Here is an 18,328-nt window from a genome sequence, read left to right as displayed (position 1 = left end):
ACAGGTTAAATGATAGAGAGTCATTTTCAGAGATGTAGTCACTCGCGGGCAAGAAATTATTTGAAGAGAAAGATTAAATTGCGGGACGCTTAAACGAATCAGTGTAAATATTGGTACAGTCCATGAAGCGGGTTCAGAAAAAGAGGGAGGAGCTTAAACAGTTAGTCCTGACCAGGAAAGGGGAAACGTGGGGATGGAGAAAGTTCTATGTCTTGTCCTGTCATTGACTAGAGCGCAGTGTGATAGCCAATATGTCAATAAATAATATATATATATATATATATATATATATATATATATATATATATATATATATATATATAATATGTAATGTAAATTATATCTTGTATCAAGTGCTGCATGGTATACATTATAACATGGTCTAAGACTTAATTCACATTATTGGGTCTTATTTTCAGATTTATTAGTAGTAAGAGCAGCATCTATTATACATCATATCATATATCCAGTGAATAATGCACGCCATTATATGTCAGAGACAATTCACAAATCCGTCTTGCGTTTACCTTGCGTTTTTTTATCATTTGGATCTAATATCAATATTACTATGCAGTGGGATTAATATGATTTCCCAAAATGCAGATGTCATTGTATTGCTCTGCTCATAGACCTTAAGCCATGGACAGGACAGATACGAGGACAGGTTTATACTTCATTTTTACATCATTTCTAGTTTTAGTTAATGTATTGTACTGCCGGTGTATAAGAATTGGGGGCCATGGTATATGTAATGGAGAGGGGGGCTGCTGGATTTATTACACCCTGCAACATGGGGCAGCAGAGCGTTGTAGGAGAGAAGTGCAGCGTTACCATCAGGATGTTTCCTTCTTAAAGGGACCCTCCAGTCAATCTTTTTTGTATACATTATTAGTCAACCTTTACTTTCCATTTTAATCCTTGTTTCTCTTTGTGGGTTTTAAACCAAATATGGCTGCTGACTTATTCGGGTGTCCCGCTTTAGGCCGGTGGCAAAGGTGGCGTTTTGAACCCCTTTTTGGGCCGTTTTTAAGCAGTCCTTAAAAAAGCATGCGTTTTACCAATTATATTAATTAAAACGAGTCAAAAAACATTCATTGCTTAAAAACGGCCCAAAAACGGTTTCAATACGCCATGTGTGCGTGGCGTATTGAAACCGTTTGGACACTTTAGGACAGACCTGACCACCGTGGCAAAAAGAGCTGTAGAAAAATGGAGGACCCAAAATTATGTTCATTGTTCATTTTTAACAAAAAAGTCAAAATTTGTCATCAGGGTTGGAAAAAAAGGACCATACACCTTTAGCAACGGATAACTATTATACCTCATGACTGCCTCAATGCACTTACATGCTTGGTCTGGCTGAGTGGACATGATGAATGGGGAGTAAGTCACTCAAAGATAATCCCTCAAGATGTGGCACGTTGAAATTAGACATGTCCTTCCTTCATCTGACATCATCTTTGACAGGAGGTTTGGCACAACCCCATGCACATGCCATACTGGGAAGTTGATCATGCTCATGTACGGGGAAATTATAAGCCAGATAGTTCTTTTTGAAATTTCGGTGGACCAAATTAAGCCATATTCCTACAGCTTGTGCTCCCATTGACACTTTAGGGTTTGTGCTCATGGCCATAGCAGGGTGTAGAGATACATAGTACAGAAGCCATATTGTACCTCCATGTGTTCCATTGATTGTCATACGATTGCACACATTGTACAATAGCCGTATATGTTTGTGTAGGTATCAAGGACCTGAGGCTCACCCTGGGGAAGACAATTACCCTGTGATAGTGACACCACAGAACGTCACAGCGCTGAAACTGACTCGTCTTCATCTGATGTTTACAACCAATGACCTTCCTGTGGGACTGGTAAGTGACCTTGGCTACTTGTGGCCATTGTTGAGAACTCTGTCTTTTTTTTGGGCTATTACCTTGCATATTTTTATCATCACTCACTGTGGCTTTTGTATTAGAATTTAAACTGTTTAAACAGCCAAATAAAAGGCTCTTGTCTGTTGTAAAACTTTTACTAATGATGTTCCTCTAGTTGAAATCCATGGGGTTGGACACACTGCATGATCTAGGACTCTACTGGAAGACCCTTTGACCCTTACACTATACCTGGAAGAGTGATATAAACTGAATTCATAATATCCAGTCCATTGTACACATCACTGGAAAAAGGAAAGGTATGTCTAGAAAGCTTATACCGCACCGATCTGCACCATGTGAATGTGCCCTTAGCGATCTTTCACTTGTTGGGGTTTGGGAGCGTTTACATTGCATTATGAGAAGCATAACAGCATTACTTTACTGTTAACATTTGCATTTACAAAATGCAACCGTCAATGCATGTGTTAACTTTGTATTGACAAAACAGGCATGTTAACACCTTGTTAATATCGCGTTTTGTAAACGCAAATTTTACCAGTAATGCAATTGGGCAAATCACCTCTTCTCAGCTGTTTTAATGCATTTCAAAATGCAATGTAAAGGCAACCAAAACGCAAGGTGTGAATGCAGCCTCAGGGCTCATTCAGACAGGTGTGTGCATTGTGTGGCATCTGGTGATGGAAGTCCATGGTTCACAAACATGAAAAAATAGTGCATGCTACAATTTCTTAACAGTGGGCCACAGGTCAGTAAAATAAAAAAACCTATATAAACAATAAGGGGGAAGTATACTATCCTATATTTGAACGAGTCCTTAGAAGAAACTGAGATCCGCCCCCCTGTGCGTGTGGCGCAAAGTACCTTGAAGGAGGAGCCGGAGCAGCCGCGGTCCTGCAAGGAAGAGCTTTGCCCACTAGCGACTTCAATGCAAGAAACTCATTCCATTCCATTGTGGAATTTCCCGGACAGAACCTCTGACATGTTGAGTTCAGTCACTGATCCCTGATTAGAGGTTTGGTCCGGAAAAACCCACCCTCGCAGTGTCTGTTTCTCAGTACACATTCTGCACTCCAGGCCAGCGCACGGTCAGCAATACACAGACTGACCATTGTTATTATTAGTACTTATTATATATTTTACATTACACGTTAATCTATTCCAGTCTATGGGACAAATTTATTAGTGCCCCGAAATAACCATAATACCTAGTGCGATTATTTTCATTTTTAACAGGCGTGGAGTGGCGTGAATGAGGGCATGGCTGGTGGTGGAGTGGGTCTGCCCTGCACCTGGACACTCTCTATAACCTACAACCATTCAAGTTGCTGGTCCGGTGCAATTCTATGCCAGGCGGGTCCAGTGCAATTGGCCGCCAGATACAACAAAAGCCAGAGCCTCCTGATGTATCCGTCAAGGCTTTCATCATACGATAAATGTCCCCCAATGACTTTGCCAACTGCAGCAAAATCTACAAAAAAATGCAACTTTTACTTCAGCCTGGTATGTTTACTATTGTGTCTATAACCATTATCTGACTTATATCCCTCGTTGCTTCCAGTAACATGCTCTTTGGGCTCAGGATGTACATGATATATTTATGGAGGGGGAGCGAGTAACTAGCTAAGTAGCTGGAAACCTTCTGCTCCGAAAGGGAGAAATCAGCATCGGATGGAAAAAATCCAAAATGGCCGACAGCTTTTTCTTATCACAGACAACAGCGTTGTGCTGATGTCTATGGATCTATGCGGAGAGAAAAATCTGCTGAAAATCCAGCATCTCTGGGCAGCTTTTTGTTCCTATCGCTGTGGTATAGTACATGCTGTACTCTTATTCACCATCCTGGATATGCTCTGCAGTATCACAGGCTTCTCCTGAACCGTTATCTAGGCACAAGGCAAATTATTTTGTATTTCTCATCTAGGAACATCCTAGTAGGATTAGCTCAGATTATTGTCCTGGGAGGAGTAGCGGAAGACTCTGCAGGTCTATAATACACAAGCTGCCTGCATGGATTATTCTTCATGCAGCACATAGTGTATGTATCCTGTTACATGAATGACCTATACAGAGGCTCGGCCGTGCTCTGCAGATCTCGTGTACGCTCCGCCATGCTCTGCAGTACTAGGCCTGTCTGGTAAAAGGTGGACGACTGCTCCCTCCTCCTCCCGCTGCAGATTTTCCTTCCGCAGAATCATCGCTGATGAAACAAAGAGCTGGCACGTGGAACCTGAGCTATAGAGGCAGAGCCATGACACTGCATATACTGTACAGCACTGCACGCCTGCACAATAGTGTGTATGTTTGTTCAATTCAAGGGGTTTTATGCAATGACTGGTAAACCATAAAATAAAGAAAATTATTTTTAATTCATGTTGTAAAAAGTTGTATAGGATTACTGAATCGCTAGTTTCACCCTCATTGGGGGGCATTTATCAGGGGTTCTCTGGCGTTCGTGCTGCATTTGTGTATGTGTCTCTTTACTACATATGCACAGTTGCAGTATGGTCCCACAGCACAACCCTATTTCATACAATAAAAATGCCAAAACTGTGAACTGTACATGCTGTGACTATGTGACTAGCTGTGACTGTAGGCTACTGGGAATAGGCACTGTGACTATTGGCTAGTCGATGAAGATGCTGTGACTATTGGCTGCTGGGAGCAGGCGCTGTGACTTTTGGTTACTGTGGTGAACTAATCTGCAAAGAGTTTGTATGTTCTCTCCGTGTTTACGTGGGTTTCCTTCCACACTCCAAAAACTTACTGGTAGGTTGATTAGATTGTGAGCCCCGTGGGGACAGGGACTGATTTGGCAAGCTCTGTGCAGTGCTGCGCTTTGCCATAGTCCATAATCTTATAAAACTAATTTACAGAACTAGTGACGACAACATACCTTCCTACAGAATGTTTCTATGTATCTGTATACACAACACTGGGAACTACATACTGTATCTCATAATCTGTGTAAATCTAGAAGCATAGACAATACAGTTCAATAATGGATACAGTCAATGACATTGTGAAGTACAGTCCGACACACTTAAAGGACATTAAAATCTAAAAATCCCTAATAAATATTTAAAGGATTTTCCTACTTCACATAAACTCACCTTTAAAACACCCAACTGCTCCAATGCAGACAGTTACAGTCTTTCATCAATGAAGCAGGGGCTTGCTGTACCGAAACGTGACCACCCCAGGCAGTGTCTGCTCACAGAGGTCATATATGTCCAGTCACTTGTCGGCACATCATTTCAGCAGTCATAACTGGGCACAGCTCTCGGATAATCAGTGCTTCTACTATTGCAGCAATTTTTTTTAGTTTTAGAGTAAAAATTACATTGCATTATTGGATATCCTATCGAGCGGCAATGCAGTGGTCAACTACCTATAGCCTCAAATCTGCCTCAGTATTGTCTGATTTTCTTACTAATCAAAAGAAATGTATAAATATTTATGGAACATAATTCATCTCAGTGTCTATTGGAAATATGTAATACAACAGCTCACTTTATAGTATGTTTATAGCATTTATACAGTATGTCATTGCTCTTACCCTGCTGCTGTAATATGGGCCAGAGATGGTACAGAGAAAACAAGCAGTATACCACAGTCATCTAGTAAAATCTGCATTTGTCAAAATTTTATATATTCATTGAGAATAAAAGGGATGGAATGGCATAACATACTAAATATTTATCATTCCTGTTATTTTTTTTTTTAAGTAACACATATAATGGGACTGCATGGGGACATATCACACAATGGGTGTGGATCTACTTTGCCCCATAACTGATTTGGCCTGAGCTACATCCAAGGGCGTTGGCTTATTTGGACTTTGTATCCGGTCACTACCTCTAAAGCTGTCTCAATTTAGTGACAACTGACCAAGACTGGTCAGGAGACACTGAGGAAACAAGCAAGGGCCAGAAGAAAGGAAAAAACAGCCTAACAGGAACAGTGGGAAACCAGATAACCTTATGCCCAGACACTTTCCCATGCGGGCGGCAGCATTGGCAGGGGCAAAAATTGTAACATTCATTCTTCAAATGATACACCATGTGCAAATGTTGAACTTGCCGAATCTGTGATGCGATTGTGGCCTAAGACTGTAGGAGCAAATTGCAGAATTTTTGGGGGCAAATAGGAGAGGAACAACAGGCCACACAAGTTGGGTAAAAAAAGGTCTATGGACAACTTGAACACAGCAATGTACATGGAAAAGGTGACCAAAGCACCTGCCAAGCAGGTCTGCAGGCTAAAAGATAGTATAGACAAGACATGTTCCATGTCAATTCTTTGGAATGTAGATAAAGGGAAATAAAAGCAATCTATACATGAAGAGTTTGGTGGCTTCTACTGCCTGAGGGGTGAGGTCTTACTGAGCTAAGGAGAAAGGGTAGGTAAAAATAGGCCAATTCCGCGCTGCTCAAGGTTCACATTTATTGGTAAAGTGCATGAATGTACAACGCGTTTCGGGTGCATACTGCTCCCTTCATCAGGTCCAAAAGGTACAAGTCCTCTTATAACTTTTTCCTAAATTCACAGTGGGCTAGGATGTGATATTGCACAGTAAAGGATTGTCTTGGTGGATTACCTTAATCCTTATGGCTCGTGCCGGCTCACAACAATTATCTATAACCTACTCCCGAGTTCACAGCCATTTTTCACCAGTTTTTTTTTACAGACTTTGCACGTTCTTTTATGTGCAAACTGCTTGCACAGGTATTTAAGAGGTGTCCGCGCCACATATGTGTCGCATGCAACCCTTTTGTTGTGCGGCTGCGCTATTCTTCCCGTAACACAAATGTTGTCACTGAAATGGACGTTCCGCTGCACAGTCGGATCGTGCGCCACATTTAACATGCATGAATCTGGCGCACCCTACACATTACACGGGCAAACTGCACATAGTTCCCCAATGTGTATAGAATTGTGCACATCCTCCACTATTTAGTGTGGCAGGTCAGATGACAGGGCCCCCTGACACTGTGGACCCCATAGCAGCTTCTATGGCTGCTACCACTGAAGTTACACCCCCGATTATTATATACAAGAAACAAAAAATTCACAGCATTTTATACACACTATATAAAATTTGTGTATAAAACGCTGTGAATTTTTTGTTTTATGTATAACATTATGTCTGACGAAGAGAACTAGTATTCTTGAAATCAAATATACTCAGTGTCAAAAAGGTATCGCCTGATTTCTTCACTCTTCTTCTGCTCTCTATGGCTAATACAGTACAAATTTACACTGACGAAAGGCCAGCATCTTAGAATTGAGATGTAAGACGGGATGGTTTTGAGTTATTAGCCTTTGGTTCCAGGTTGCCTTGATGTCAAGGAATAAAAAAGGGATTGAAAATTTTGTGGGTCTATTTTTCTTTTTCCACCAACATTTTAGAATTGGACATTGACTTCCATAGTCAAATTGGCCATTAGCTGTGCAGTTATCTTCTGTCCGATAAGTGGAGAGGGACTCTCAGTGGGGAGTCGATCCTTGTTTTGGCATAGTAGCAACTTTTTGCAGAACAGTTTTCTTCAGAACCAGGCAACAATCTAATGTGTATGCCTGTAATCTGAGCAGAATGTAGAATCAAGAGTCAAGAAACTGAGCCAGGACAAACACGGAAAATCCAGAACACATGAGATAAAGCACACCTTCACCATAAACAGTAGAAACTCAACCCTCAGGCAACACCCACTGCAGAAAGTTGCCTTTTATCACCATTGATGTGCATAAATTGTAAGGGGACATATTACACCCAGAATTGCTGGCCCTTCGCTATTGGATTTCAACCTGGCTGACACTTTGGTCTCAAAAATAGATGATCGGGAGAATGGGCTGATGGCTGTACGAGTGGACACTTGCAGAAACTGAACTGTTTGGTCAACTTTATGGCTGGTTCGACAACCTGGCTCTGTGTGTCTGCAGGATTTACCGGCCCAAATGTAGAACTACTAAACTGAACTCAATTTCCCCATTGATCCAGCCATGAACACATGCAATGCATTGGTCAATACGGCTTGGGGCTACAAACACAATTCAGATTTCAGGAGTGTAAATAGTAGACATTCTTGTATATTATTGCATCACCAAATCTTCATTCCAAAATAGTTTAGTAGGCTCCAGGTTTTATACCCGACCTTGTTGTTCTGATAACAAAATTGGAAAGATATCAGATGTCATGGAAAAATCAATGTCCAGGGGTTGTTGACACCCCTATAGGGATATATTTATTTACATACTTTATCTTTGAAGGGCAAACAGCTTCATTTTTAGAAAGCAAAATACTACAAAAATGTATGATAGCTTTAACTTTTCTATGTAAGGCTATATATGTATATATACTGTACATACAAACACAAAGCGTAGGCCTGGTGCAATGCCTTGTCTGACACATGGAAATGCATAGTTTTCTTGCTCCATCGTATGATGGACTATGATGTAAAAATCTGACATCCCCACTCATTTCTAACATTGTCCTTTGTCAAATATAATGGGGCACATTTACTTACCCGGTCCTGTTGCGATCCCTGATCCGGACGCTCAGACGAAGATTAAGTCTGGCGCGATTCACTTCCCCGCTGAGGTCCGCCGGAGTTCACCTTCTCCTTCCCGGTGTATGTGAGTGCATGTCTTGCAACACAATTTGTGATGTGTGATGTTCGTTGTCCGAATCCGTCGGATCGTCTGACGGCCCGCCCCCCAATTTGTGCGCCGAAAACCCCAGTGAGGGTTAGTTTACACAGAGGCCCTAATGTATTATGGCTACTCTGCCAGTTTTCTGGGGAGAAACCATATAAATCTCCCTGTCCACGCCACATTTCGGGTTTCTATGACCGGTATGCCACTATGGGCGTGTCGGGTGTAAAACGAGTTGAGATTGGGCTGTGGCATGAACGTCCAGTCCGCCACATTCACTACCTGCAGCGGATTTTGGCCTAAAACTATAGCGAAAAACTCCACCAGTTCCAACCTTGTCATTATATATATTCCCCCCAGAATATTTTGCCATGGATTTTTAGGAAAACTGAGGCAAATCTTTTTCTCATTGGAGGTCACCAAGTCTTCTATGACAATGCAACTCACATAAAAAAGGAAAGACGTGCCATATACTCTAAGTAAATTTTGGGTGGATAACACTGCAATTATAGAACATTTGGGGTTTTTTTTGACCAGCAGATGATTTTGAACTATTATTTGACACAGATTTTTTGGTGTATTTGCGAATCATTTGCATTAACTAACCATTCGAGAAAATGAGATGAACCAGTGAGCTGGCCAGCACATGACCAGGAAAACCGGCAGAAAAAACTTTTCCAGTTCACATTGTGGTCTACAGATTTGAAATGGCGGAGTTTGCGCCTGCATTTACTAAGAGACTCCAGTCTTAATGTACTCCCCCCATTGTTTGTCGCCCAAGAGCAGCTAGCAGATATGAGATCAATTTGCTCCTGACTTACGAAACTAGCTACTGGGTCATCACTCACACCACTTTATATCTAACATAATCTCCCTATGATATTGCTTTGTAAACCTGTTTTTATCATTTTCCTTCACAGTGAAAGTATTTTATGGCCTTACTGTGTCTAGGTGAAGGGGTTGCGGTATAACATGTAGGGACAGAAATGCTATACTGTAAGGATATACAGGATAAGTGTATAGATTCTGCAGGACAAAGTTCTTGAAGGAGTATCTGTTAGATAGAATATCATTCAGTCTATCTGAAAGAGTCAGACCACAACTCTTCTCATCACCTGTCACCATTCTACAAATCACATTCTCACATTTTGTCACGTAGTTGATACGGTTAACTAAAAAGACTTGGGTCCATTAAGTCCAACCATGTGGATGGACTAATATCCTACTTTGTCCTCCAAAAAAAATTGGCTCACATACATTGGATGGAAACAAATTGTTACAAAAGGCACTAAACTGGCTTGAAGTGGTACAAGTGGAAGAAGGACCCTGCCCATGGGTGCTTAAAATCTATATAGGAGGGTAGATGGTTTTGTTGTCATTTTATAGATTCCTTTAGAAGGCCATGGTCACTTTGCATTGACATCCAGCCATTTTCCATGGCAATTATTCTTCAGATACTGATGTTATGAATGGAGGATCGTTCATTCACTGCCATCACAGTGCATAAACATTTCGTTATATCCCATGTCTTCTCAAGAGTTGTGAAGTCTCTTCTTGTGATTCTCTTTTGACCACCACCTCACAGAGATTCTTCCCCCTGCCCTTTATTAGCATCTCTTTACCCTGTTCTATTATTTTCACTTAGCTCCACCTACAGCCAGGATATCCCCACCTTATCAGCCATTGTGAAGTATGTATATTACAGTCTATGCCCTCCTCACATTTGCTTTGGTCTTAATTTGCTATTATATTTTGGGGTATTCTGGCAACTCTAGGTTATTGCAGATGTTAACCCCTCACTTCTCGTGATAATTTGGTGTTTTGAACCCCCTTATGAATGGAGACGCTGGCTGTACATGTACAGCCATTCAAGTTCCTTCTATAGTAACTGATTTCAGGCCATTCATGGTTGGTCTGTGAAGTCTAAACTTGTGGATTACAATGCCATGTGTGTAAAGCTATACACCACCAACAATGGACAGATTGACGTCTGCTATGATACGGTTCTAAGATGGAGTCATGAGCTGTCTGTAGGTTTCTGCCATGTGGTGCACATCATCATATTATAGTTTACTTATTACATAATAATGTACTATACTACCTTGCTCAGAGCGGTCTTGGCATTTCAAATGTCGCCACAAACACAGCTCCACAGTTTTGTCCCACTGCTGTGTGGGGTCCTTGAATCTCCGGGTTCCAAGCAATTGCATGGAATGTGTTGTGGGTAAATCCACCGAATAAGCAAATTTTCACCATATCTACTTCAGATTTTGAGTATTAAAATATATGTGGATTAGGTCATTTTCTGGAAAGTTGAGTAATGTGACTGCCATTATATCTACAGTAACAATATGGAAGGTTCCTGTATGACTAGGCAGACTTGAATCTATCCGTTCAGCATAACAATCTCACCTATCCCAAATGTAGTGGTGATCACTCATAGATTCTTCTGCTTCCATCTAACCAAAATTCAACGACAGGATACGGACGGAGTCTGTGTTCAAGAATCCCCCAATATCTTGACAGAAAACCTGTATCTGATTAGTGAAAAAATGTTCAAGGACAGAAAATCTATGAAATTCAAGAACCTGTGACCACAGAGATTGCGCATGTCAATGGCAAGTGGCCCAGTTAATAGAACAATTGCCTCTTTGTCATGGTAAATTCACAGTAAAAAGGTACTTGAGGCCTGAAGTATCGTGGCCCAGAGAAACCGTCTTAGAAGAACGAAAGAAGGCAAAATGGTCATGAACCATAAGCAGTGATTATTGACCAAAGACTGTTTGTTTCCTATCCTTGAATTCTGGTTTGATGAAAGGAGAAGAATAATGTTGGATGTATAACTCAGAAGTTGCCTAATTCCTTAACAAGTCATTCCCAAAGTAAGCCAACTAATATGCTCAGATATAGTGAGTGAGACAAGACTTACATTGTATGACAACATCTCCAAATATATTTCCCACCTACAATTTTGTCTGGATAAGTCTTTCCAAGGCATCACTTTTACACAAGGCTCTTTCTGATCTCCTTACACTCCGGCACCCTATTGTGATGACCTTCTTTTGAAGTGGCCCTTCAAAGGTTACATCTGCCCATTAGTATCTAAATCAGTGATTTCTAAAGTGTTTACTACCCTTAGGTAGAAATCCCATAAAAAGTGAAAACTAGCCTTGGAATCAGTTTGGGGAAGAAGTCGTCTAAGGTCTAATCTTCCTGTTCTTCATTAGGGACCTGTGATAGAAATGTCCAGGTCATGGTCCTCAAAATAGTCACAGATTGGCATCAACAGAAGTGGCACAAAAGTCTAGTAACTTGACATCTGTGGGTTAGTAAAGAGTGAGCGGTGAGGACTGACAAATCCAGAAGGAGAAGTAGAGTCAAAAGTCCAACCAGAGAGGGGAAGAGAAGGTGATAAGATCAATGAAGTAAGGAGGTAAAGTCCAAATAATGGGTAACACAGGCAGGCTGGCTAGAGACCACGTTCACAAATGGTAACTAATTTGTAGTGTAGGATTAGACAGCTCTTGTCTTTTTAGACTGACCTCCATACTTAAAGCGGGCCTCACCTTTCCACAACCATTGTTGAAGTCAGTAGTCCATTGTGTGCACCAGAGGAATAATAATTTTGTGCAGTGTGTTACTTGTAATGTTCAGTTTCTAGCTGATCTGCTCTTTGCAACCTCTGTCATTTATAGTGAGTAGGTATAAACCTAGCTGCTGTGACTCACCATTCTCCCTACACTTTTCATAGACTTTCCAGTGTAATCTGGCTCCTCGGTGAACTTCTATCTGTTTTAGGTATCTTACACATGAATGGTTGCTCGTCGGGGGCAGCATGCAGCTGGGTACAGGAGACAGGAGGGTCGGGGGCTCCACACTTCTCCCCTCTCCATAGAAAGACCAGAGGCTGGGGCAGTAATACGCCAAAATATAGGACATATTTTCTGCGCACGGTGTGGTGAGAGAACATGTGTTTGTCACACTGCAACCAAGTGACCAGACATTTAAGGAGACCGTGATCTGGTCAGAAATTGTGCAGCTGGATCACGGTTCCAATTATGTTTATGTGCATGAGACCTAAGAGAGGAGAATATGCTCTGATAATAAATATTTATTTTCCTCTCCCTAAACCAGCCAACATCATTTCATTTGTAGTTTATCCACTATTGACCTTCGGGTGTAGGAAATGTTACATATATGGCTCCAGGGGGTATAAAAATTATGAAGAGAGAAATGTTAGTATAGACCTCAGGTTGTATTTCCTGGTATATATGTTAGGGTATATTCACACGGCCATCTGGGCAAATTTGTGTGCGCATATACGTCCCCATGAACAGCAATGGCGGCCCGTTGGCAATACGGTTCTGCGCCATACATGGGGAAAAGATAGAGCCTGCTCTATCTTTCACCGTGGGTTCGGGCCGTGCGGCCAGGCGGGCATACGGCTGTGTGAGTGTACCCTTTTCCCAAGTGGGAACACACAGTTTTTGTAGCTTTTTGAAGTTTGTCAGGTCATTGATATTAAAAACTCATCTGTAGGATAGTTCATCAATATCAGATTGGTTAGGAGTGGATTAGGACTGCATTACCCCTGGGCTATATGAAAATTACCCCCTAACCCTTCCGATTGTCTGACATTTACTGTCTAGATAGTAGCTCTGCCAGGGCCGGCGCTATGGGTAGTCAAAGTGGGCATTTGCCTAGGGCCCCCTGAAAGAGGAGAATCTCTTCTTTTGAATGAATCTAGAATTGGTGCCATGGAAGCAGAGATATTCAGATTTAAAGTGAGAATATCAGGTGTGATTTTTGTATATAAAAATCACTCCCGATGGCATTTTAACAGTTAGTATCTCATTTTTCCTGTCACTTAGAAACACACATTTAGATTCATATCAAAGAGGAGACTCTCTTCTTTCATAGGAAAAAAGAAGTGAGGTTCTATATGTCACAGAGCCAGAGATACAGCCCCCTGAAGTGTGCATCCCCCTCCAGATTCTTAGCCATCAGGCTACAGGGAGAATTTGCTGCACACAGGAGCTCCTGCACCTCACAGATAATGGAAATATTCACTTTATATGTTACTACATTCTGATACGGGATAATATCAACTAATATTCATGTTTTTAACCCTCTCCTATCCAGAACTATCTAAGAACACAGTTTCTCTCTTATTGCCTTTTATTTTGTGATTTTTTTTTTTCGAAAATTGACAGATACGATGAACATTTGATCCTCTTTGCCTAATGTCGCTATTATATATTAACACCGCGACCCAGAACATGTCCATAAAGTTATATGCAACACCAAAAACACACACGTGTTCTGGAATAAAGTTTTTATTTCCCACCATCCTCCATTATTTACACCTATGTTATGATGTTCTCACTCTCATTCTTATGATCCGCGGAGGGTTCTGTTATTGTGCGGCTAATACAATGGCGCACATCTAACAGTGACTTTTATTATCTCATTAGCTCGGTTTATGGATACATAGTTATTTATTTGTGTAAGGAACATACAATGATAGATCTGTGTGATAGATCTCAGTGCAATATTCTGCAAAAATTGTTTGGGTCCCCTGTGGATTTAACGTTCCCTTTGCTGCATATTTTGGGGAATATACACATGTGGGGTCTGTATGATCTCCTCACATCTTGCTGTTTTAGGAAAGTATATTTTCTTTATATAACTATTCTGGATTTGTACATATTTCAGAGGAAATTTTGAATTTTCATGCAATTTTTGCATTTCATTGCTGTTTGCTGCAAAGTTGCATGAAGGTGGTAGTGTGTATGAATTTAAAAGTTATTCTTGTTTCCATAGTGATTTCTGGAAAAATTAGATTTTGTCAGAATAGAAGCTTTTTATTTTGTGTGTGATATATTTTTAAAACATTTGTGGATAGCAACCAAATATGGCATGTGAACATATCAATATGAGACATATGTCCATCTATTACATTTAGGAGATGTGAAGGGAAATATTTTCAGTTTGGAGCATTTTTTGTTTGGAGTCAAATTTTAAGCATTAAAAAAAAAAATTTCAGCTTGAATCAAAACTGCATGAAGGCGCCTATGTCTATAAACTGTTTAATGCAATTTTGAAAATGGTGCAAATGTCTGCTTTCAGAAAATATGTGGTGTGTTGCGGTTTACATTAGTTCTTTTTCGGTAATTTCAGTTTTATATGTAAACGTCAAAATTGGAAAAATTGCTCTGGCCAATAACGTGACAAAATATCCAGAAATGCCGGGCGGTGAAAGGGTTTATTACCCATTGGTTGAATTCCCGGGTGAAGATTATCTCCTGTCTATATATCTATCTGTCTAGTTATCTATCTCCTATAATCCGACCATTTATATATCTCGCTTTTTCTCTATTTATCAATCAATCTTCTATTTCTCTTCTACTGTATTTATCTCTCATATCCATCTATTGTATATATCATCTACTTTATAGTTAAGCATCTAGAAATCTCTAACATCTTTCATATTTATCTTCTATCATAATAATTAAAATGAATAATTCCTTTATTTATATAGCGCACACAGATTACACAGAGCTTTCCAAATCGTTCCCTGTCCCCATGGGGCTCACAATCTAATCAACCTACCAGTATGTTTTTGGAGTGTGGGAGGAAACCGGAGGACCCGGGGGAGACCCACGCAAACACGGAGAGGACATACAAACTCTTTGCAGATATTTTCCCAGTGCTGCAAGGCTGTTGTGCTAACCACTGAGCCACTGTGCTGCCCATCTCCTATAAAATTCTCCCATATTACAGTTTGTTTTATAATACTAAAGGTATCCTCTTACTGACTGTGACTGGTCATAAAATAGTTATACTTTGGGGCCCCACTTTGTCTAGAACCGGCCCTGAGCTCTGCCAAGCTTACTTCACAGATAATAAAAGAGGAAGCTTTCAAAGGTCCTGCTAGGACTGCTGCATACATAAGTGTCAGAGCCTAAAAATATGTATGAGTAGTACTGAGCAGGATGCCCTTCTCAATACTATATCTACACGCCAGTAATAAACCTGGTGGGTCATTTAGATGGCCATGGGCCTCAGGCGGACGACCAAATCACCCATGTAGTAATCTGCATCCATAAGGTGTGGTTGTCTCCGCCTATGGAGCTAAGCCCGAAAGCAGATGGCTCCATTCTCTGTGCGGTGGCTAAGCTGGGTAACTACAACTCATCTCAAGTGATGGCGCAGTAACCAGGTTTATCCACTAGAAAAAGCTATCTGCTATTATTTTCGGCACCGTTGGAAACATGTCACCCGTCACTAGCTATGTGCTTTTTTTTTACCATATCCTGCATTGGGCATGCCATGAGTAGTTGACATCAATGGGCCTGTGTACATGCTATAGGATGACATGATGGCACAGTCACGGCACTGGTACTATTGTGCTGTGTCCTCGCTGACTACTGTGTGTACATTGTGTTATGATCGCAGTATAGTAAAGGGCACAAAAGTTCAGTTTGGGAGGTAAATAGATCAGAAGTCAGGTGAGCAGTATACCCCTTGCACTAAGTGACCTTTGCACCGTACAGAAAACAGCCTCAAAACTGTGCACAAGCGGCTAAGTTGTGAACTATCCCATCAGAACTTCAGAAGAGTCCTGTGGACTTTGGGTTTGTTCTGTAGTTAACCCTGTCCAGTCACTAATCTGTTACCACTTGCTTTAGTTCTGTAATCCTGCAGGTACAGTAATTCCAGGTATTCTATGGGGTGACACGCGGCATGATGACATCAATCAGGCTGTGACCTTTCACCAGTCGTCCTCTGTATAGGAACAGTATCATTCCTCTTATCACTGTGGCTCGTACACAGCAGGTGCCTTTGAAGGTTATATGTGGCACTATACTATATTGTTATTGTTGGAATATTACAATATAATTTTTTATGACATTGATACAAAGTTATAAATCTGAAAGTATAGCCGGCCATGCACACTAAGTCAACCTAGGACACAGGGTCGTAACTACAGTGGTAGCAGCCGTAGCAGCTGCTATGGGGCCCGCAGTATCAGGGGGCCCCATCATCCAACCTGACACACAAAAGAGTGGAGGATGTGCATCATTATATAGATATTTTTCTACAGCATTATGGGACACATAATGGAGTTCACAGAACTGTCTGACGATCATGCACTGTGCCGCGATTAACTAAGATCGTGCGCCTGATGTCCTCCATGTGTTGCTTCCCTGGTCAGGTCCAAAAGAGTTCACAATCTTTTTACTGCTTTTTAGTGCTTGGACTTGCGACACAATTTGAAAGTTGAATTCCACGCTCAGTCCGAATCAGTTGGATCATCCAACGGACCATCCCCCGATTTGTGTCACATGGAAGCCAGCGCAGCTGCGACAAAAAACAATTGCGTGCACTAAGATCACAGCGCACACACCTGTTAAATACCTGTCCAAGCCGTGCGATCCCCCGTCCGATGAAAGTGAGCAGCGCGACCCTTAGTAAATGAGCCCCAATATGTATGTAACATATATGTGATGTCCCGGGTCTGCCGGGATTCACTAACATCGTGCGTCCAAGTTCCTGCATGTGTCACTGCTGCGCCGAGGTCCGTCGGAGTTCACCTTCTTCTTCCTGGGGCATGTGAGTGCTTAATCCTGCGACACAAATCCTTTTTTAAATTCCGCGGTTTGGCCGAAACCGTTGGGTTGTCCGAAGGCCACGCCCCCTGATTTCTGTCGCATGCAAGCCGGCGCCGATGCGCCAAAAACCAACCGCGTGCGCCGGGGGCAATTCAGCGCAAAACAGAAATATTCGGGAAACCCGACTAAAGTGCGGTGTTCGGACCCCATAAGCCCCATTGTGTATTTCTATATTTTGCATTTGTATTGTTAATATTATTCTAAGTGCAGCACGCTCTTCGGCCCCTTCCACACTTGCGAGTGTGATGCGATGAACTTGCATCACACTCGCAACGCATGCTGCCGGGAACGCACGGCCCGAACGCTGCACCGCGGGAGTGAAGTCAGCATGTCAGTTCACTCCCGCGGTGCAGCGTTTGGGCCGTGCGTTCCCGGCAGCATGCGTTGCAAGTGTGATGCGAGTTCATCGCATCACACTCGCAAGTGTGGAACGGGCCTTAGTATCACATGTTTTACTTTTTACCCTAATGACCTTTTGTTAGGAAAATCAGCACAAAAACATGAGGGGAAATTTATCAGAAATGTCTGAATGCAAAACTAGTTGCTCGTGGCAATCGATCAGTGCATACCTTTCATTTTCCTACAGCAGTGTATAAAATGAAAGCTGATCTCTGATTGGTTTCCATGAGAACCAGAAAAGTTTTGCTCTCAGATACTAATGAGCAATATTCCTAATTTTTTTTAATGAAACTAGCTTAAAAAATCTCACATGCCGGCAATGTATGAGTTAATTTTTGCTCCTTCCTGCTGGATTCGTTTTCTGGTTTTGGTAAAAAAGACTGCATTTATGTTCCAGTCTATATTTATATATATATATTACAAGGTACAGGATAATTGTCTGATTGCTGGAACCCCTAGCTATCACAAAATTGGAGGTTACAAATGTCCCCAAATGTGGAAAGTGGAAGTCCCTAATAAGTACATGTAGCACTGATCAAGCCTGAGCAGCAGCACTGCGTTCATATACAGCACTAGGGGGCAATTGTGATCACCCAAAGGATCAATCAAAGGATGAGTTTATGGGGTTGATTTTGGAGTCTATTACTTGACATTAATTGCTATCTGGCACTTATTGCTTATTAGACAATTATTTGGACATAACAA

General features: G+C 41.5%; 1 protein-coding gene across 2 annotated transcripts in view; it reads left to right on the top strand.

Moving 5' to 3' along the window:
- LOC140127840 (DNA-directed DNA/RNA polymerase mu-like) overlaps positions 1-18,328 on the top strand; it is an 83,995-nt gene that overhangs the window by 238 nt on the left and 65,429 nt on the right. For both annotated transcript variants that reach the window (XM_072148958.1, XM_072148967.1), the window contains exons 2-3: positions 1,745-1,874; positions 2,053-2,194. The gene's annotated coding sequence lies outside the window, so the exon portion shown is untranslated. The remainder of the gene's footprint in view (positions 1-1,744; positions 1,875-2,052; positions 2,195-18,328) is intronic.

Source organism: Engystomops pustulosus, chromosome 4 (assembly GCF_040894005.1).
Source record: "Engystomops pustulosus chromosome 4, aEngPut4.maternal, whole genome shotgun sequence".
Lineage (NCBI taxonomy): Eukaryota > Metazoa > Chordata > Amphibia > Anura > Leptodactylidae > Engystomops > Engystomops pustulosus.
Note: the sequence above shows the minus strand (reverse complement) of the source record. Positions and strands in the feature narration are given on the sequence as shown.